A 22760-nucleotide genomic window follows, 5' to 3' on the forward strand; every position below is an offset into this window, starting at 1 on the left:
CACATGTTAATGATCACTGTGTTACATCTACTATTTCAATATATATTCAACAATTTGAATGACTTCATTTTATGCACAAGACCATTCAATAGCTTGTCTTAAAAACTGTTTTAACTTATTATAAATTATTGCAGTATTCTGTACTGGACCCTGCCATTATTTATGGCTTGGTGTTTAACATCCATGTTCATTTGCCTTCTTGTGATTAACATTATTAGAAAGCCCATAAAATTGCTTATATTACCACATTGATCAGAATGTTGAAAATAGCGAACAATGATAAGTCCCATACCTACTGAAAATAATTCAAAATAGAAAGATAGGCAAAACCTGGATACACCAGAGGTGGGATGAAGTGCTTAGTCGGAATAAGCATCCCGCGTTGACAGGTCATATCCGCATTGAGTTGTATGTGTTGTGATCAGGTAAATTAATATGCTTTTTTCAAAGACTGACTTAAATGTAGATTGAATTTCAGAATGTTGTTATTATTTTTACTAATGATCTATGTAATTGTCCAAATACCTATTACATCACAGACAAGAAAACCTCAATATCCATAAAGTTCATCTGATATATTTAACATGTATTCACCTTTACATTTAATTATCAAGCTCCCTGCAAGTACCTTGGTAATCTCAGAATAACAACCTACTGTGCAGAGCGGATTGTATGTGATGTATGTAATTAAAACACTATAATGCTAAAAATGTCAGGTCCACACAAACATTTCTAACCCTTGAACTGCAACGTTGTGACCGGCTAGCCGGAGAAGCTTACTCCTTTTAGGTATCTATTTTCATCCCTGATGTTTCCAGGAACCAGCGACTGCTCTATCCGTACTTTTATTGTCCTAATGGAATGCGAGATATTTCCTATTTCGTTTTATGTACCTATTATCTAATACACTCCCTATCAAACACATTCAGAAAAAAAGTTCAAATATATACATGTAAAATCAGTCTTTACCCAGAAACTAGTTTGTATAAATCGTCTCTACACCGGACAAGATAAGGTAACTTTACAAAAAGTACATTCTTGTCTTCAGCAAAACTTTAGGAGTTGTTGTTCGTTCAGTTATTGAGATTACACATGTTTACATTGATTAAAATATCGATGCTTCATATATATACCCTTATTCAATAGCAATATATTGTTTACTAATTTAATCCATCCCCTCATAAGATAGTCTTCTTGGTTATCATATATACTTATAAAAAGAAAATATGCACATCGATATATTTGAAATAATGCAATATGTTCCTTAAATTTTAGCAAAAATGTAAAAAACAAAAACAAAAAAAAAACAAAAAAAAAAAAAACATCAATTCAAAATAATTTGAATCTGAACATTAATAATCTGTCATTGGCATCCTGCAGAGCTTAATTTCAGGCATTGAGTGACTTGATGATGTCTTCCTCCATCTATTGATGTCTTCAGAAGCAGTGATGAGAAATTCACAATTACTTAGATACTCCAAATCACTTTACACGGAAGTGATCATACTACACATAGAAGTACAATGGGGGTACTATACTCGTCAGATTACTACATCTAGTTCCGGTTGTTCTTTCTTATTTTCATGAATGGAGATAAGTACGATGTACTCTAGAGCAATATGATTATACAGCCATTATAAGTGTTGTATACTAAGGGATGTTAGTTTTCTAGTTCTGTAACACTGGTCATTATAATGAAACAACACTCATTATGTTTTTTGGCTGTTTGACCGCCGTGTATTGTAAAATGTTCACAATTTGGATCATTATTTCTTTTGATTTTAAAGAGGTTCGCACCTGACATTTAGAGTAATGTCATTTTTAGGAAGTGTGCTTTTGATTTCTACATTGAAGGAGTATTAGGAAATTAAAAAGAGAAACTGGGATCACAACGTTTGTTGCTGAGATATAGTGTATAAAATAAGACCTTTTTGCACTCAAAAATTATTCAATTCAACTTCATATTTCTGTCAGTATCAATATAAGCAACACAAATTAATAACTGCATAAAATATATACATAGTCATGTCTTCTAACCCTAGAGATAAAAATTAAATGACTAATACTAGTAATGGAAATAAATAATGACATGTTTCCATTTGATATACAAAAAAAAAAGAAAACTTCATGGTATCAAAAGTTATAGTTTAAAAGGACATATTAGATAATAAGTTAATAAACTACAACATTTGAACTAGTTCCACGATTCAACTACCTGTATCATAAATCATCAAACTGAAATACATGCATAGGAGTATAAAAATAGACTATATATTGGATGGAACAGAAACTGTGATATCATGCAGAATTAGAACTGTTTTGATTAATGAATCCTTCTGCCACACCATATAGTCCTTGCTAAACCCTTTCACAATTTGAATTGACACAAAAAAATTCAATTGGATAGGGTTCAGCAATAAATGCGTAATATGTTTGCACCAATGGGATCAATATTGAACATGTAGATACTTAGTACACACTTCCTATCATGTAAACAGAGATAAAATTAAATTAATGAGTGAATATGGGCGGCACAAGTGTTTCTTTGTGGTTGTATTTGGCGCAAGTAAGACAACTGTTAAAGAAAAAAAGCACATCAATATTTTTTTTCAATTTTAACTTTATTGTCAAATGTCAGTTATGATGATAACATTTAGAAATTATGTTTGTGAAAATTATACTCCATTCGTCAGAGCCTACATCCGGTTCAGTGTAAAGATATAGAGTATGGCCAATCAAGTTAGTATTCATCACATACACGAATGAAAATATATGCTATAGATAATCAAAATTATGTCAATCACAGCGAATAATCAAATGACACAGAAAAAAATGTTTCTGTCTATTACATAGGATAATAAAATAGTACACACAATCAAGTGTATGTCCATCACAGTGAATAGTGGAATGCTATAAGCAATCACATGCGTCATACCTACACTAATCACGAACTAACACACATCTGACTTTTATATACGTTACATAAACATTCATTGAAATCGTCGATAAAATGAAAAGAATGTAAAATTGTATCGACGTTCCCTGTACATCACTTGGTAATCCCACACGCAAGCACGTGTACAGCAGATCATCACCTGTTGGATGATATTAAGACACTCTATCGGTAAGCATGACAGGTTTACACAGAAAAACATCTACCCCCCTTGACTCCACCCTGATCTTTCCAAGAACCCGTGATTACCCTTCTCTCGATTTTGTAATCCTTATGTAGTTGAGGAGATTGATCATTGTTCATTGGTTTGATCTCTTATTGATAACACCCGCTCTCTAAAAAATGCATAATATATATATATATATATATATATATATATATATATATATATATATATATATATATATATATATATATATATATATATATATATATATAAGTCAGAGGTGATGTTTTGAAATCAGAATGTGGTTTAATTTTTTAATCAATGAATATATAGTTTTATTTTTTTTAGCTCACCTGAGCTGAAGGCTCAAGAGAGCTTTTTTCATAAAAAAAATTCTGGATTCTGTTGTCATCATTGTGGTAATACTTTTTCCCATTTTCATCTTCTCCAGAACCAATGGCCCAATTTAAATCAAACTTTGCACAAACCAAAAGCTCCATTGGGTGAATGAGATTCATTTTTGTTTAAATGAAAGGTGGGAGATAATCAAGAAAAGGCAAAAATAGGATGGGTCGTGTAATGTAATGAAAATATGCTAGCATTCCCAGGTTGTGTAGATTGGAGTTAGTTCAATTCATGACCTGGGTGTAGGATGAGGCTATAATAGGGGGTCAAAGTTTTATAAGGAATAATATAAGGAAACATCTTTAACAATCCTCTTCTCAAAAAAAGTATGTCAATGATTAGTTATATCCATATGTAAGGATCTTCAGGTAGTGCAAATTTTATTTTGTTCAATTCAGGGGCTAAAGAATTAGGGTATGGAGGAGATCAAAGTATGATATGGGAATATACAGGAAATTAAAACAAATTCTTTTAAAGGTTAACAGGGCCACACTAAATCCTTTCAAAATGCAAATGTTCCTAATTTGTGTTGATTCATTTCTATGCGCCCATTACTAAAATCGGGGGTGGGGGTGGGGGGTGGGGGAGGATGGCAATGTCTGTCTGGAACTTGCTCATGTTAGTAATAGGGCTCTCATATTTCATATTTCATATTTTTATTCCTTTTAATAAGACATTTCTTTTGGTATCAATTCTTTTTTACCTTTGTGTTTGACCTACTTTTAACAAAATATGACCTACAGTAGGCAATTCTCCTGAACTATATATAAGGTAGTCTAGCCTTTTATGTTTAGTATTTAGATATCTTATGGCAAGAACTTTCATTTGATACCATGCTGTTTGATATTGTGACCTTGGTTTTGAAGTTTAACCCAGATTTTATTATAATGATATTTTACATAATTATATACAAAATTCTTTATTACCGTACTTTTGATTTAGTACCTGACCTAAGTCTTTAAAATAGCATGATTTTCAAAAACTTTAAACTGGTATATAGTTTCTCAACCACTTTGGATTGGGCTTTGATGTAGATTTCACACATTATAGATTACTAATGAAAAGAGCTTTACTTTTGAACTTCTGACTTTGACCTTGTTGACCTACTTTTGAAAAACATTCATTATTACCAGATCTGCTATATCTTGAGGGATAAGGTATTGGGTTACTTTTCTTCACATGGAATGCCTAATGACCAGAATTTATTTTATATCATGACCTTTAACCTTGTGACTATATCAAACATATGATCTTGACTTTCTTAGTGCATTGCTTACAATGCTATTTAAACATGTTCATCATTTTATTTCCATTAATTTACACAACTGTTGTTATTTAGATCTCAGCTGAGTCCAAGATAGGAAGAGGCTTTGGAGAGAACACAGAATTACTACAGACAAAAGACTTGTGAAGTTATAAGGGGAATTGCAGAACTCATAGCTCCACTTCAATCTAGATATGTTGACAGTTATTTCACAGAAACACTTTGCAGCTGACAAAGATAATCAAATGATGACCACTACTTTAACTCTATGGTTGCAGCATATTTCAATTTTTGAAGTGACAAATTTTATTCCTGTTTGTGAACCAATATTCAAAAGAAACACTGCTATGACATTAGACATAAATTAGAAGAGAGTGGTGGGGTGGCAAAATAAGATTCCATACTGTGAAATGTATCAATTGTTAATATATATGTATCAATATAAATTCAGTGCCAATTTTCATAATTTCATGGGGAAAAGTTTGTTTGTAACAAATGTCAGAAATATGCACTAGCTCTTTCTTTGCAAACCATGCTACTAAGTACCAGGCATTAAGACATGATTTGTTTATTGTCATTTGTTAAACAGAGACAGATCCAGTGATTTGAAAGGGGGGGGGGGTTCCAGAAAAATGATCTAAAATCTGCATTAGGTCATATCCTATGAATTGATAAAATAAATATGTTTATTATTCATTGCTAGTTACATGTAACCTTTTATGCATCAGTTGAAGATACTTTATGAACATTTTCCATCACTGGGTATTAAAGCAAGTCTGCTAATCTGATGTAGGCAGAAAATGGAATCTGTTATTTCATGAATGCAAAAGGAAATGCTTTACAAGAGAGTAAAAAAAAAATCTGGTTAACGCTAAATAACTATCTAGATGTCCCAGAGAAAGGGAGAGGGTGTGGTCTACACACACACACACACCCAACCGCCTCGGGATCTGCCAATGTAAATTTTGTAATGTGAGTGAATGAATTAGGATTCTTCATGATAGGCAATTGATTAAAATTTTATTTACTGATAATTTTAACTTCATATATGTGTGTTAATTAATTGACTATTATCTCAAATCCTGTGTCAGAAATGACCTCTAAAAATCAACATTGTAACATTTTATATAATGATTTACATAGGCATTTTTTTGCCTTTATTATATAGAATGTATACAAAGACATGAAATTTATTTCTGAATGTTCATAGGTTCTAGTAATTTTTCATGAATTTTAATCATTTAATCATTGATTGGTTATTTGTACCTCATATTTATTTCTATTTATGTAGTTCAACAATCTTCATTTAAGTAGTTTACCTTTTCGCATTTATGAAAATTTAGAGATTTCAGTTCAACTTTTCACCATCAAACCTTGCTTTTCCCAGTGAATTTATTTTTGTAACTTGAAATACACCTCTTCAAGTTTCTGGTTATACATAATTTATTTCTTTTGAGACATTGTATTGGGTTTTATGAGATCTTAAATTTTGATCATTATTTTGTAAAGTATATTGGTGTGAAATATGTGCAATTTCAACAATTAATAAATTCATTCATTGGATAAATATACACACAAAACCCCTCTTAGTTATTGCATATAGTGTATATCTAACATATAAAATATTGCTTTCCACTATTTCTTAGTTATTTGACATTTTAGAGCTGTTCCAACATAGCACTTTTTCCCAGTATTTCGTGACCTGTTTGCACCGAAAATTATCTCAAAGTTGTTTTTCCATGTCGAACCCAAACTAAACATGATAGAAACTTTTTATTTGGCAAACTTCATATTGGGGTCAGTAGGAACCTGTGCACAAAGTTTCATGAAAATCTGAGAGATAACATGTGCCGACCTCTGCCTGATATCGTAATGGACACCCTCTTAAGTGTGGGTTAGAGGACAGGTGAAGTTAACGAGCAGTGACCAATCTCATAACTCCTATAAGCATTACAAAATAGAAAGTAGGACAAACACGGATCCCTGGATATACCAGAGGTGGGATCAGGTGAATAGGAGGAGTAAGCACATCCTTTGAAGTCAAGAACATGAATCATTTTAATGCCATTTCTGAGATTTGAAATAGAAATTCCAAGCTTGCGAGGTTAAAAGAAAACCACGATTTCTTTACCTGCTATTTTGCATCATTTTTTAGACTTTCTAACATCCATTAAGCATTATTTTGCTTTATTAAAACCACAGAAGGCGGAATACCTTTTAATTGATTGTGACGTCAGAGTTAGAGTTAGATAGGGCATGGAACCACTCGAATTAACCTGCATAATCCTTGATTTTCAAATTGGGGGTAAGGTCAAAAGTCTATGTTATCATGGAAACATTTTATTCATTTCAAATGTCTGATAGAATATTTCTGGTACCATTGATCATCTTTAACTTGATACGAACACTGTATATCGTTCTGACACATTTAGCTTCATTGATGATCCTTTATAATGTTTCAGCATTATTGTTTTTCATATTATCAAAGAGAATCGGCGAGATTTTCAGTTTTTACTTATAAGTTATTGATCTCCGAATTTCGTTCAAGGTTGCAGGTCAAGGGCATTAAGAGCATTGAAGTTGTTAAAGTTGATTAGATTTTAAGAAATAAATTCTTAGTTTATGATATTAAGGATAGTGGATTAAAACTTTATATTCCAGGCCAATGGGGCTACACATTTAACTTACATACTCTTACCTGTTTTTAAACTGTGAAGGGTGGAAAGTCCTAAGTTTTCGCGTATAATTAGTGTGGCTAGTTTGCTGTAGTTGGTTTATGAAACATGAAGACTTAAATTGTTCAGACACGTATTCACAAATTCATCACCAAACGTTTCGCATCAGATGTGCAGTATCGGATCCTCAGCTAGAATCGTAAAACGGATGTCACGTGTTACAGTAGGCATGATACACCAGAGGACCCTCACTGCTCATTGGTGTAAGTACTGAACAAAGGCTTAAATCTGAAACCCTTCACCGGTCTTGGTGACATCTCCGTATGAGTGACATTGTCGAGAGGAACGTTAAAACAAGATACATCCACAAATACATAGATATATAAAAAAACAAGTTAGTTTGATGAAGACTTGTTGCGTTCAACATATATATTGTATATACACACGTGCATTGGTGAAATTTGTCTAAAGGAATATTGCAAATGAATTTTCGTTCAGTTTGAATGTTGAGACTTATAATGTTTTTAGATGATTTTACCTTCTATCCATAACATCCCAATTCAAACACACATATTACAGTTTAAATATTTAAAAGAAGCTGCTACAGTATCTAGAAAGTGTGTATAAATCGTAGCTACATCAGAAAAGGTAACGTAACTTTACAATGAATACGGTCTTATCTTAAGCAACACTTGAAGAGTTGTTGTTCTTTGAGTTATAGCGATTGTACATGTTTACATCGATTTACCTCGAGTAAACATGATATGTTTTTTATGAAGGGTACAGTATTAAATGCATTATCAGATATATTCGTTTAGAATAGCAAATCCAGAAAGACGACGCTTTATTTTAATTTCCTTATTTCATCCGCTATCTGCGTTTATTAGCATTTGTTTCAATCAATACAGTAAGACCGAAATTCAACAATTCATAATATTTTTTTTTTCAATCGGAATAAAGTGTTAACAAATTTAAACATTCCCTTTTTAGATAATCTCCAGCCCATCATAGAGATCTATAACGAGTGCATGGGCGTATCTATATATCTAAAATATGCAATCAATCCCTTAGACGTTAACATAAATGCTTATTAGCATCAATTCAAAATAATGTAAATCGTTACATTAATTAACTAATTAAAGGGATCATGCAGCGATTAATTCTAACTCATCAAGTAACTATACTGTGCTTCTTTTCAATTAACCATGTCTCCAATAGCACTACAGGGAATCCAAATTGACGTACATACTCAAACGCACTTTATTCGGAAATCATCACACTACACGCTTGTTTATAAGTGTTTAAAGAATCCATTCAGATTATTACAAGTGGTTCCGGTTGTTCGTTCTTATTTTGATGAATGGGTATAAGTAGGATGTATTTTAGAGGAAAAACCTTATACAGCCACTTTCATTGTTGAATGGTTAGGGATATTGCGTTCTATTAGGGTGTTGTGATATTCATCACACTAATCCAACACTGATGCGTACTGTGGATGATTGACCGCCTTACGCTGTAAAATTTCACAATGTGAGCATTGGTTCTTTGTTGTTGTTTTTTTTTAATCTTATTAATAAAAATAAACGTTCTCAAATGAAGATCGTGTGTCTGTCATAGAAATATTATGGTACTTAAGTTACAAATGACAGTGACTTTATACTGAATACTTATTGGTGGTAGAATGAATACCCATTTCTCACGGTTTTTTTTTTCTATTTCACTCCCTAATTGCGAAGAATGAGTATATCTGCACATGCATTTTTAAAGAAAGAATGCAATACAATATCCTAAACAAAGTAAACATTTGACTTAACACTCAAACACCAATAAAGCGCTTCGCTATTTTTACTTTTCCTTCAATCATTCCTTTTTTATTTATTTTTTTTACCTGTTGTTGCAGTGAGTTTATAAAAACATTTTGTCTTACTACTGTCGCATATAACACAAAATGTAAGAAGTTATTACGTTAAACATTAAGATAATATAGGCATAGAACGCTATTGTGATGGGTGGATAGATGAATAAAGTGAGGCATCTTCTAATTACAGGTACTTTTAAATGTCCGTTCAGTCAAATTTACTATTGAACTACCTTTCAATTATCTTTCAGTCGTTATTCAGTCACAATTTAATTAGCAATCAATCAGTCTCATTTCGGACATCATTCAGTAACAATTCTGTCACATTTGAGTGACTATCTAGTTACCTTTTAGACATCGATGAGTTTGATTTATGGAACATTCAGTTCTATATTCATGTTGCCATATCTTAATGACCAATTCGCTATATCTCTTGTTTGAATATCTATTCAACAATTTCGATGACTTTATTTCCGTGCAAAAGATCATTCAATACCCTGTCTTCTCAACGTCTTACATTTTAGAAATAATTGTAGAGGTTTGTGCGACACCAAACAACTGTTTATGGTTTGTTTTTTATTTTATGTAACCGTTTGTCTCCCTGTGATTAACATATCGTCGAGTATTACCAGCAATCCATGTAATCGTATGTAGTCGTATGGAATCGCTTATACTTCTATTTTGATACAAACAGGGGATATAACGAAGTGAGATCAATACCGTATCACCTATCAGAAATATAGAATATATATGAAGTCGGTTACGCACCCCATTTTGACAGTTCGCACCTGCCGTGAGTCTTGTATGCTGAATGCGTAAACGGATATACATTTTTATATAATTACTTCAATCTAGATTATGACGGTGTAACCGGGGATTCTTACTTCCCCTAGGTATCTGGTTTTTTTTTTTTTATTCCTGATGTTTCCAGGGCATGCGACTGCTCTAACCTTAGTATTATAATCCTAACGGATTTCCTAACATTTTTCGTTGTGGTAACCTTTTAGCCATTACATCACTATCAAAGATATACACAGAAAAGTTTAAATATTTATCAACAGCGTATCCATGCAAACTAGTTTAAGCAAATCGGAGCTACATCAGACAAGGTAACATAACTTTGCAATAAGTGCGGTTTGATCCTCTGCAACACGTGAAGGGTTATTGTTCTTTGATCTACTGAAGTTATTCATGTTTATATTGATTTGCCTCGAGTAATCTATTTATGCTTGTGTGAAGGGTAAGCATCAGATAAATTACTAGAAATGTTATTTTAACCCAGAAAACGTATACTGTATTCCCATTTCCTTAATCAATCTTAGCTTATTCTCACATCATTTGTTTTATGCATTAAAGTAATATCAAAACACCAAAGGTACGTAACATATATTAATAGCAATTGAGTGTTCATAAATTTAACCCTTTCCTTCTTAGATAATTCCCCTGCCTATCATGTCTATATAGGTATAAAAAGCCCATGTGTGTACCAATAGTTCTTACCTAAATGTTCATATCAAAGTCATATAATTGTCTTGAATAATGTATATTCGTATATATGAGGCGAGTTTCATTAAAAATACTTTTGTTTATAATTCGAAATTACTTCTAAGAAAGGGTTATATCAACATGAATAATACTGATAATCTCAATTAGCCTAATATATATACTAACTGTTATGTTTCATGTACCTTCTACGTCGAGCATGTGCCCCTAAGGAAAACTTGAATAACACTTTATCTGCTTTGCTCTAAGAATTCTAGCAACGCTATTTGTCCAACTATCGCTCATGTTTTATGAAATTGGTGGCAAAAGTCTAAGACTTTGACTTCATTAATATATATCTGCTTCCACATCAAATTTCTTAATGACTTCCATGATGATTGAGGGTCCCTGGACACCGGCTGAAAGCCTCGATCTGGTTTCCAAATGGCCTCGGCGTGAATAACGCGTATTGTACCATTTCTACTATATTTGTAAATTTGCTAAACATCGACAGTTAATATGAAGTCACAATACACTGTGGGTATACATTGCGTTATATCTCCCGCATTCGATGAATAGGCGAATCAAATATAATCTAAATTTGTGTAACAAGCTAGGGTACTTTGGTACAGCTCGCTCCTCATACGTTTGGCGTAGTATGTAATATATTTGCCCCATGATCAAATTGCAATACCCTTTCCTTCGCCTTCAAACACGGTCACCCCTTAATATATATGTTATTTTCACAGAACATTTTTTTCCGTTTTTATTGTAAAACTTATACGGTACCAATATTGATCCACCAGATGCGCATTTCGACAAATAATGTCTCTTCAGTGATGCCCAAGTCGATATTTTCGAAATTCGAATTACAATATACTTGTAAGATCTAAAAGGTAAACAAGTGTGCAGATATGTATGCAATTTATTGTACAGTGGGGCGTATCAATCGTATCGCGCAGCGACTGTCACGTCCCTCTGTACAATACAGTTCATACAAACCAAAACAGAAAGAAAGAAAAAATCCACTGTAAATGTGTTGTCCCAGAATATTCACAACATAATTGCAAAAATCGCACGCGATGTGGCGTAACAAATCTGGGGTTGGTAATAGATTCGACATGGTAGTCAGCGACACTGGCTCTTTAAATTTTCAAAACGAATTGGATGACGTTGCGTAATCTCAAACATGCACGGTATTAATGGATATTGAAAAAAAGAAGTGGATGAGGGATTGGACACAATACGTAGATATATGTCGCAAAATTTAGCTGCATATACCACGTGATGTTTGCAATTTACAGTTATTACTATTGTAGTACAGAGTCTGTTGATGGGTGGGTGCAAGATTGAGCCCCCCCCCCCCATTCCAGCGTTCGCCACAAATATACAAGGCATTACTACATCCCATATAAGGTTCAAAACATTGAAATTGATGAATATGGATGATAAGGTTGACAACATTCAAATATATAGATGATAAGATTGAACACATTCAAAACCTTCATTCAACATATTGAAATCAGAAATAATACCAGTAAAATTCCAGACTTGGCACCCCAAATGATATAGTAATGTATTTTAGCTAATGCATATCCCTTTAACGAACGGTGGTCAATGTCATAGGTCCTACAAGCAATACAAAATAGATAATTGGGCAAACATGGACCCCTGGATATACCAGGGGTAGGATCATGTGCCTAGGAGGACTAAGTATCTCCTGTCGACCGGTCACACCCACCGTCAGCCCATTATCTCGATCAGGTAAACGGATTTATCCGTAGTCAAAATAATATGTCAATTCAACATATCCCAGTTCAGGTCATACTAAATATCGAAATAAAAGACCTCACAGTTTCATACTTATATACTTTGTTGAAAGTGGATATCAGCAGCAAACTAACAACTTAACTTTTTGACAAACGGAATGATTTCAAATTTCCCATCGTCAACTTTCCATATTTTTGTAGCAATGTCATTACTACCTGCATATAGTGTCTACATCCCTCAACTGATTCGATACGCAAGAGCTTGTTCTGCGTATGTTCAGTTTTTAAATCGAAGTTGCTACGGACAAACAAGTTGATGGTGCAGAAGTTCCAACAGTCTCGTTTAAAATGAGTATTTTCCAAATTATATGGTCATTATAACGACCTACTTTGCCAATACAGCCTACCATTGGGCCAAATGCTTTCCGCTGTGCTTTCTTTTGTTATGAGTCAAAATAAACCCTTAATAATTCAGCAAAATTTGCTAACAAAAGAAAATTAGAAATTGAAAATATGTATTTATAATTAATAATTGAAAGAGAATTTCAGCAATAACAAAATGGTAACTTACGGTAGTTGAACAATAAACCCAAACAGAAATAAGCAACTCCAAATTCGGAACCATGCCAAGCTAACACATTTAAAAAAAAATCACAATATAGTTATAAATAGTTCATTATGTACAATATAGTTATAAAGAGTTTATTATGTACAAGATGTCTTATGTGAACATGGTCCTAATTTCACAAGTGTCCATGTCCACGATAATCTTAAGACCTCTGTGGGGTCCCTTGACCGGTGTAACCACTCCTGGAACTTGGATGTCCTAGTGCTATAACATTACTCTTCACGTCCGGCATACACTGGTTACATCAGAATAACTGCAGTAGACCACAGGGAGAGGACCTGTTTTGATACACATACATAAAATGGAATGCATTACCTGTACGCACTGAGTGGCGTTACATTACACATATATACACACACAACGTTATCTTATTAAATGTTATCCTGGACATGCCTTCTGTTTAAGACAATACATTTAAACTCTTGTGTATTGGAAAGACTCCACAAATACATCGAATTTTTACATTGCATTGTTATGCAGTTACACATATTGGACAAAGTCTACTTTATGACTAAAATACTGAACACTTGTTTCAATTAGTACCAGTTTGATACAGATGAAAATTACATGCTTGAGTTTAAGTTAACACTAAGACACTCCATAACTGGATGTTTTAGGACTGTTAAAATAACATAAAGCAATAGACATATTACTAAGTAGTAAATACAACACCTTACCTCAGAAAAGTTGTACCATATTCAGCATAACGTATATGCCGTGTATAGAACTGGAAAGTTTGCTGATTATATTAAACTGATATGAAGAGAAGTATAAAAACACCCTTCCTGCTAGACTGTCGTGCCCAAAATGAATTCAGCACGGACTGGCGGTTTAAAGTCCAGTGGAGTGAGGTTCCAATTAGGGTACAGCAAAGAGAGGCTCCGAACAGGATTTAGAGTGTGTTCGATATATACACAAAATAAAAGCATATTATTTACAATACATACAAAATGAGAATAAGGGAAATTTAATGTGACACCCAATATAATCCAAAATATATAGAAAATATTTCAATCAGGATAATTTAAGTATATATGTAATATAAATAGATTTTCTAGAAGAATCTTGAAAGACAATCTTTTTACAAGAAATCTAGAACAATATCGGTTTCAGGTGTCAATGACAAGTAAACATCATTTCTCAAAAAGACTCCAGGTCAACCCAGTGCAAATAGTACTATATGCTACAACTCCCACCCCACCCCCTTAGATAGTTTGAAAGACAATGAAAACGCAAATATGTAATGTACATTAATCAAAGCAACTACAAAAACACCCAACAACAACAAAGCATACTCATGTCACTCTTGATAGACCATCTGCCACAGCATTATCTCTACCTTATATATTTTTGATATATCATGCTCTTGCAATGATATACTCAGTCTTGCGAGTCTTTAATTCAAGTTGAACAATACAGGGTGAGGGGGGTGCTTTCATATCATGTAGAAACGTTTGAATAAACTCGATGATAAGAATATCAAAAAAAATGTCAGCTCCATATGTAACAAAGGAGCACAATTCATGCCCGTGGGAATTCCTACATGTTATTGGAATATCTGATCACTAAAGACTACGAATATATTGTCGCTCAGGAACTATTCCAGCATGTTTCTATCTAAACGTCAGAGTACGTGTGCGAGGATTCAGAATGGTGTTTAAAAAAGTAATAATTTTGGATTGATTGATTGATTGTATATTGAAAATATGTTTCTCTCGATTTTTAACCCATATGGAAACGTCACCAATACCGGTGAAGGGTTTCAATTTTAGACCTATGCTCGGCGCTTACGGTCAATGAGCTGCGAGGGTTTTTTAGCATCCCACACCTACTGTGACAAGGGACATCCGTTTTTGAGGTCATCTCCGAGGAGGCATGATATTCACTCTTGACTCCAAGGGGCTGGCGAGGGAACTGTCACTACTTCTTTTAAGGATTTAGGTCTGTCTCGACCAGGATTTGAATCCCGACCGTCTGCATGCAGAGCTGAAAGATCTTTAGAATCGAATATTTCCTTTTTTCATAACCGTTTGATATTTTAGAATACATTGTACATGTTCGTAGGATAAACATGCGGATTTTTAATGGTTTTATCTTTAATTTTGGTAGTAACTGTTCTCGTTGCAATAAACATATCATCGGTTATTACATACACAGTAACACAATTTTACAATAAGTGCGGTCTTACGCACCACATTTCGACAGGTCGCACTCGCGTGAGTCCAATATGTTGATGAGTAAACAGACATATTTTTTCAAAGAATTATTCAATCTACATTGCATTTCATAATCTAGTTATCATTCCTATGCATATTCTGCATTATTTTCAACATTCCAATTTTATTACTACAACGAAAAACACAATGATCCTTAATTTCACGCGATACATTCCATATGTTTTCATATTTTCTGTTAACAATAAGAAATTATACTCGTTTCATGCACCTACCCTGGGTTAGGGTTCGTGAGACAAAAACCCAGGTGTGTAGAGAAGATCATCACCAGATGTGTATCATTAAGATGCTCTATTAATGGATATACCAGGTCCATACACAGACATCTCTGACTTCCGAAAATCCACCGCTGTGACGGTCTAGCCGGGAATGCTTACTTCTTCTCGATATCTGTTTTCACTCCTGATGTTTCCAGGATCATGTGACTGATCTAACGTTAGTATTGTATTCCTAATGGAATGTTTGAGATTAATAATCTTTCATTGTGGTAACCTTTTAGCCATTATATCACTATGAAACACATATACAGATACGTTTAAATATATTTATGAACAGCGTGTTCATGGGCACTAGTTAAAGTATACCAGAAAATGCAACGTAACTTTACAATAAGTGCGATCTTATCTTCAGCAACACGTGAAGAGTTGTTGTTCTTTGAGTTGCTAAGGTTATACGTGTTGATATTGATTTACCTCGAGTAAACTATATATAGTTTTTGGGAAGGGTAAGCATTATATGCATTACAGGATATATTGATGTAGGATAACAAACCCAGAAAAGCGAGATTGCATTATCATATCCTTACTCCTCCCTTATGTAATCTCCATATCATTTGTTTTAATTATCAAAATAATACCAAAATGCATACAATTTATCCACAGCACTATATTGTTTGTAAATTCAAATATTTTCCTTGTTTAAAAGTCTTCGCGTTTATCATATAGAATTATAAAACACACATTTGTATATCGATGTATATGCAAATAAATCAATTAATTTCCTAAATATTAGCATAAATGTTAAATAAAATCAATGCTAACTAGTGTGAATATGCGAATTAATCATTTATATAACCAATCAATGGGATTATATTGTGATTAATTTTAACACATTGAGTAACTTGATTTTGTTTCAGTTCAATTGGCCATATGTTCTAAAGCAGCGATGGAAATTCCGAATGAGGTAGATGTTTAAAAGCACTTCATCTGGAAGTCATCACACTGCGTGTGTAGCTAAAATTGAGTTAAACAATCTTTTCAGACTACTACCTCTTCTTCCGGTTGTACTTTCTTATTTAGACGAATGGACATAAGTAGGGTGTAATCTATAGCAATACACGTTTACAGCCGGTTTAAGTTTTGCATATTTAGTAATATTGATATTCTAGTGGCGTAGCGTTAAATATTACAATGCGAATTCACCCTTTGACCTTGACGACGCTCCATATTCTGTAATGATTTCGCGTAAACGTGGTGTTCAACACGTGTTCAATGAATATGCACAATGTACATCTTGTTTTCATTGTCGACGATGAAAGTAATATCAAGTTCAGAGAAATATAAGGGAAAATATTCAGTGAATGGAAATGTATTTTATATTTCCCGCGGTACAGAAATTACCGGAGAGTAATGTTGTCTTTTATTGATTTAAAATTGTTAATGTTCCGCTTGATAATATTTCACTCACATGGAGACGTTACGATTGCCGGTGAAGGGCTGCAAAATATAGGCCTATGCTCGGTGCTTACGGCCTTTGATCTTTATCGTGCGACACCTGTTGTGACACAGGACCTCGATTTTTGCGGTCTCAACGGAAATACCGCCCCTTTTAGTCGCCGCTTACGACAAGGAAATGGTACGGAGGACCTATTTCAACCTGGATCGGAGGGGAGGGGGACTGAATACCTATTCTAACCCGGAGCCCCTTTGGATTGTTGTATTTTAGATTCGGAAATAAATGGTCCAATGGGTTGTATCTATATATCACGTTGTGACGAATTTGTTTTCGAAAGGTGCTCCTTTGGTGCGATATATCAGTTCTAGACGGTCTTCTCACAAAAAAAAATACATTTTATCTTTATTTTGAAATGTGTCACACATTTTCAGATATTTGTATACTATTTCTCATACTTAATACTTCATAACAAAGTCCCTGCAGTTTCCTGCGATTTTGACACGGTATGGAACACTGGTTTCCTGGGTTTTTTTTTTCATGTAAGAAAGTTTATTTTACTTCTGTTTTTTTCTCATGTAAGAAAGTTTATTTTACTTCCGGTTTTTTCCCTGGCCGGTCACGTCGTTAACGTTGATTTTGTTATCAGTAAAACATTCCTGTCCTATTAGTTTTCACACAGTACATCCCAATCTGTCTTTGTTACAGTTTTCATTGCTGCATGCATGTATTTCGTGTGGGTATAATAAACCCCTGGCTTCCCCATATCCTTCCTGGGCAAGTCAGCAAATGCATGTGCGTGCCATTTTTGTAAGAATAGAATGGACGCGTGTTAACATCGCGGTAACAAAGACTGAGCGACAAGAAATATGTGTACATAGAAATGAGGACAAATAGTTAACAAAGTTATACTCCGTTTCTTTCCGTTTATGTCCGTAATACCTCTGTTTAGGGAGAGAGTTATTATACGCTAAGCCTGGTACCCAATCCCATCAGTTTGCTGAATAAGTGTCGTTTCAATATGAAATACAAATGTACTATGTATGTTAAGAGAGAGGTTTATTATAGGGTCAACCTGCTGGCAAATCCCATCAATTTACTGAATAAGTGTTGTTTAAACAACAAATACAAAATATTGTCTATGTTTAGCATTTTTAGTGAACTGTTAATGAAATTACCACTGCATGTATTTTGGTTAAGGGGGTATGACTTTAATGGGGAGGGGGTAAGTGTTGCAACCTACCTTTCTGTTAAAAGCGGGTCTCACTTTGAATGGAAGAGAGGGTGCATGAATTTGTTTTAGCAGACATGACTAGTCATGCACGATTGCTCTGTTATTGTGTTGAGACCCCCCTTTTTTATTATTAAAGCGGGGGAGGTGGAACCTTCGGTCGCGCCCCTTGTGATATTTTTTTTCCGGATCGTTCCCTATATTTTAATCAATGGATTTTAACCTCAAGCGAGCCTTTTAATTCGACCAGTGACTTTATATCAAGTAGATCAATGTTATGAATTCTATTCGAGGTACAATTTTTTGGGGGGTTGGGTGGGTGGGTGGGGATCTTCGTACTAATGACTTTATACTGCTAATTAAACACTATCGTGGATTTGAATGTAGAAGAAACAATTCAAAAGAAACTAACAATACAGGCAAATGCCACGTGGCAGTTTTACATGTGCCTCCGGGTAGCTCAGAGGTAGTACTTTTATTTATCTTTTAAAAAACAAGATATACATGAATTATCTGTTTTAACAGTTATTGTACTGATTAAAATGTAATTGCCATATATGTATGATGATAAAAATCAATAAAAAAAGCACTCTCGCTTATCACCGCTGCGACCCGAGTTTGATTCCCGTGATCGGCAGTCGTTGTATGTGAGAGGGTATGGCGGTCGTCCGCTCGAAGAGGTGGGGTTTTTTTTCCGGGTACTCCGGTTTCCTCCCACATAAATTACCCCTTAGTGCAAACATTCGCGCATCAAAGGACCCCATTGGAAATAATCTTTCGAGCTTCCATGCGTCACCCTTGGCGCATGTATTTATGTATGTATGTTTGTGTGTATGTATATACCGAATTTTTTTTTCTTCATGGAGATTCAATTCAACTTTCAATTTCGAGTATGAACATATTGAGCGTACTGAAACTAAAGCACTTATTCTTTTAATTCCAATTATTAGGCTACCCCATTACCTACAAAGAAAGACATTTATGCGCTGTAAATTTGAAGACATGGTCACGGCAGGAAAACGTAAGTTATCACAGAAAGAAAAAGTGAAACAAAAAAAAGCAGTTTATGAAATAACAGCTGTCCTAACTTACTTTATCTCGTATAGAATGAGTAAACACTTGGACAATGTCTTATAATTCAATTTAATAATCCGCGTTTGATTTCATTTAAGAGTAATTCTAAAGAAAACATGAATTCTAAATGACGCCGACTAATAGCACAGTAGCAGTAAAATAGCCATCGAAATTCCTCGAGTTTATCGTGCAGTTGTTTACCTGATATAGGGCCCACGGCGGATGTGATCGATCGACAGGGGGATGCTTACTCCCCCTAGGCACCTATCCGACCTCTGGGTCCATATTTACTAAAGTTCGTAGACGTAAACGTAGCGTAAATCTAGACGTAGCGTACATTTACGTGTGGGACGGTATTCACTAACAGTTGTAGACGTAAATTTACGTCAGAAATAAGCGTAACTCTACGTGTGCTATACTAGTACACGTAAGCTGATCGTAACTTTAAGAATAAACAAAGCAAATGACGACTTGTCATTTTTATCGATAATTTCTTGCGTAAAGACCTTACAAACCCTCTAGATGCATATAAGCTGGTTAGTAATACACAAATTAATTGTATTTATTCAGATTACCGTTTTCTTTGAGATCATCTGCAATTGTGTGACAATTCTCAAGATTTTGAGCCCGATCTAATTTACCTTGTGGCGGATCTCAGTCTGATTTAAAATCAAACCTTTCACTTCGCTCGATATACGGACAGTCGCTGTCCGTATATCGAGCAAAGTGCGAAATTTAATTGTAATCAGACTGGGTGGATCTAACATTGCCTTTATAAATAATTAGGAAGCTTTTTATTTTAGTCATGCAGGTTATTTAAAAAAAAGAATATTTGTCATTTAATTTATTATATAGGGTAGGTCTAGCATCTTTCAGGAAAATGCATTTTTTTCTAAATTTCCAAACATGGTGGAATTAATGTATATATATGCAATCAAACATGCAATGTTTTAGATTTGAAAAGAAGAGAGTCACTGAGTGTACAAGAATACATGGTGATCGACAGCTATATAAAAACTATTTCTACTTATAGATATGTGATCTTTACTTTGTGGTTATAAGCAAATATTGGTAGTCCAAATAACTATTTGTTACATTGTAACTTACGCAACAGGGAAATGAACTTCTAAATAAATATTTCTTTAAAAAAATATGCATTTCATTCCAAGAATATAATTTTGTGTAATTTGTTTCAGAGAGCAATTGTGATGCCTACTAGTGTAGTCATGTGTAGACTTTCAATCTTTCAGAGTGTCATTTCCTTTAACTATAATCCTACAGGAGTCAAACCTTCATTGATAATGCATATATATGAATCTTTCTACCATGATTTGTATGTAATTGACCTCTATATGTGATCAGCTAGGTACAAGTCTTTGCAGTGCATATTACCAAACTCCAAGGATGATGCCTTCAACATACATATTATTTTTTTGAAGCCCCCCCCCCCCACTAATTTACAAAACTCTCACTGATAAAAGTTCATTCTGAAGGCTTCTCACATTAAACCGGCATGTACTAATGCTCCTCTTTACAAATTTTAACCCACCAGACAACTTTGTTGACAAATATTTAAGATTTATTTATTATGTCATCTTTTTAATATCAAGATGTTATAATCATTCTAGAAATGGAAGTAATACATGTTCATGTCAATATCAATAACAACATGGAAATTCATCTAAAAAATTATCTATTAACAAATATAATTACATGTATACAATTGTATGCATAACAATGCATGTACATGTACTTAATTTCTTAAACATGTATTGTAACAAATTTTATTTTGCTGAATATCAAACTTTTTTTTAATTTTACTGTCAATTTTTAATTGTCCATATGATATAAATGAATAAATAAATATATAAGATGGCATCAATGAAGCAGATGGACCATCAGCATGGATTGATCAGTGGGTAGAGTAACAGACTACGGGTCTTGGGTTAGATTCTCAATCTTGACATATATTTTTGAATCATTCCTCTGCTCGTTCTTTTACACAATCATGGCAATGGAAGATGAACATTTCTCGGTTTCGTAAATTATTTTTCAGGCCATTACAGCATTGTACCCATAGACCTAGAAAAATAATAGTATTACATTGATTTAAATAAACAACTGTCATTACACTGCAATCAAATTTCATAAGGCTTGAAAAATACATGCAACATAATTGTTAGTTAAATAAACTGTAAAATTGTGATAATACTGATTTTATTTACAGTATATTCATCTACCGTACACCATATCTGGGAAGATATCATTAAGTATCACCTACAATTTCTAATTTTAATGATTTATAACCCAAGAGCCCATATTAAGAAAAATATTTCAAATGGCCCCATGGTCAACTTTAGTATATTTCCAAACCAAAAAAAAAAAAAAATACTTTTTAACCAAGAATGGTAAGTTTCAGTTAAAGTGATTCACGTTTATAAATAAAAAATATTTTTGCTGATATTTCAGGTACAATTCACTTGCATTCTATTTTCTTTCTACAAAATTCTCAGGTTTAATTAGTCTAGAGTTAACATATTTTGATAGTTCCTGGTTGTGGCAAGTAAAAATGTAAAATCAGCTGATATGTACTGCAGTAAGGTGTATGAATGGGATTTTACTGTAGCAAAGAAGGTGAGAAAAATCTTTAGCACAATTGAGTATTGAACCTGGTACCTTTGCACTGAGCTACTCAGGCTGACATATAATAGGCCTACATGGTAGTACAACATTATAAATTTAAAGGGGCATATTTGCTGTGAAATGGTTCCCATTTTTATCTCTCAAAATCTCCCAATGGCAAAGGGATATGTATTACTGACTAATAAAAATATTTCTTTAGTGAAATAAAAAAACACCAGAAACCTAACAAGAGGTCCACAGGCCTTATCGGTCACCTGAATACTAGTGGGAAAGTATCATTACTTCCATGGACTATGAAATCTAGAAAAAAAATTCCTGTTCCAAATATCTAAGCTATTTATATTCTAATGTTCAGCAACAGTATAAAACAAGATGTGTTCTTAAAACTTCACATCCCTCAAAGTGCATACACTCATGACAAGCTTTAAATAGGTGTATTCATATGAAAACACCAAAGATATGACTAATTTGGACTCATCTTAAAGTCATAACCCAGGTTGTGAAATTCACCATTTGTTGTACATCCTTTTCTGCAGTGATATTTGATACAGTATCAGCAAACTTACATATAAATACTATATACTAAGTTTGGCCCCACCCTGGGGTCAAAACCCTTACTCTGGGGGAAATCAAATTTACAATTTTGCTAAAAGACTACCTGCTCTATCTATTTAGTTTCAATTTAGTATCAATAGCATTAAAGAAGA

At 33.7% G+C, this 22760-nt stretch overlaps 1 long non-coding RNA gene across 1 annotated transcript; it reads right to left on the reverse strand.

Moving 5' to 3' along the window:
• Positions 1-13074: 13074 nt before the first annotated feature.
• Positions 13075-14020, reverse strand: LOC125677881 (uncharacterized). The gene is made up of 2 exons (XR_007371304.2): positions 13878-14020; positions 13075-13478 (listed from the first exon to the last, which is right to left on the reverse strand). It is a non-coding gene; the product is annotated as an uncharacterized LOC125677881 (long non-coding RNA).
• Positions 14021-22760: the final 8740 nt, after the last annotated feature.

Source organism: Ostrea edulis, chromosome 8 (assembly GCF_947568905.1).
Source record: "Ostrea edulis chromosome 8, xbOstEdul1.1, whole genome shotgun sequence".
Taxonomy (NCBI): domain Eukaryota; kingdom Metazoa; phylum Mollusca; class Bivalvia; order Ostreida; family Ostreidae; genus Ostrea; species Ostrea edulis.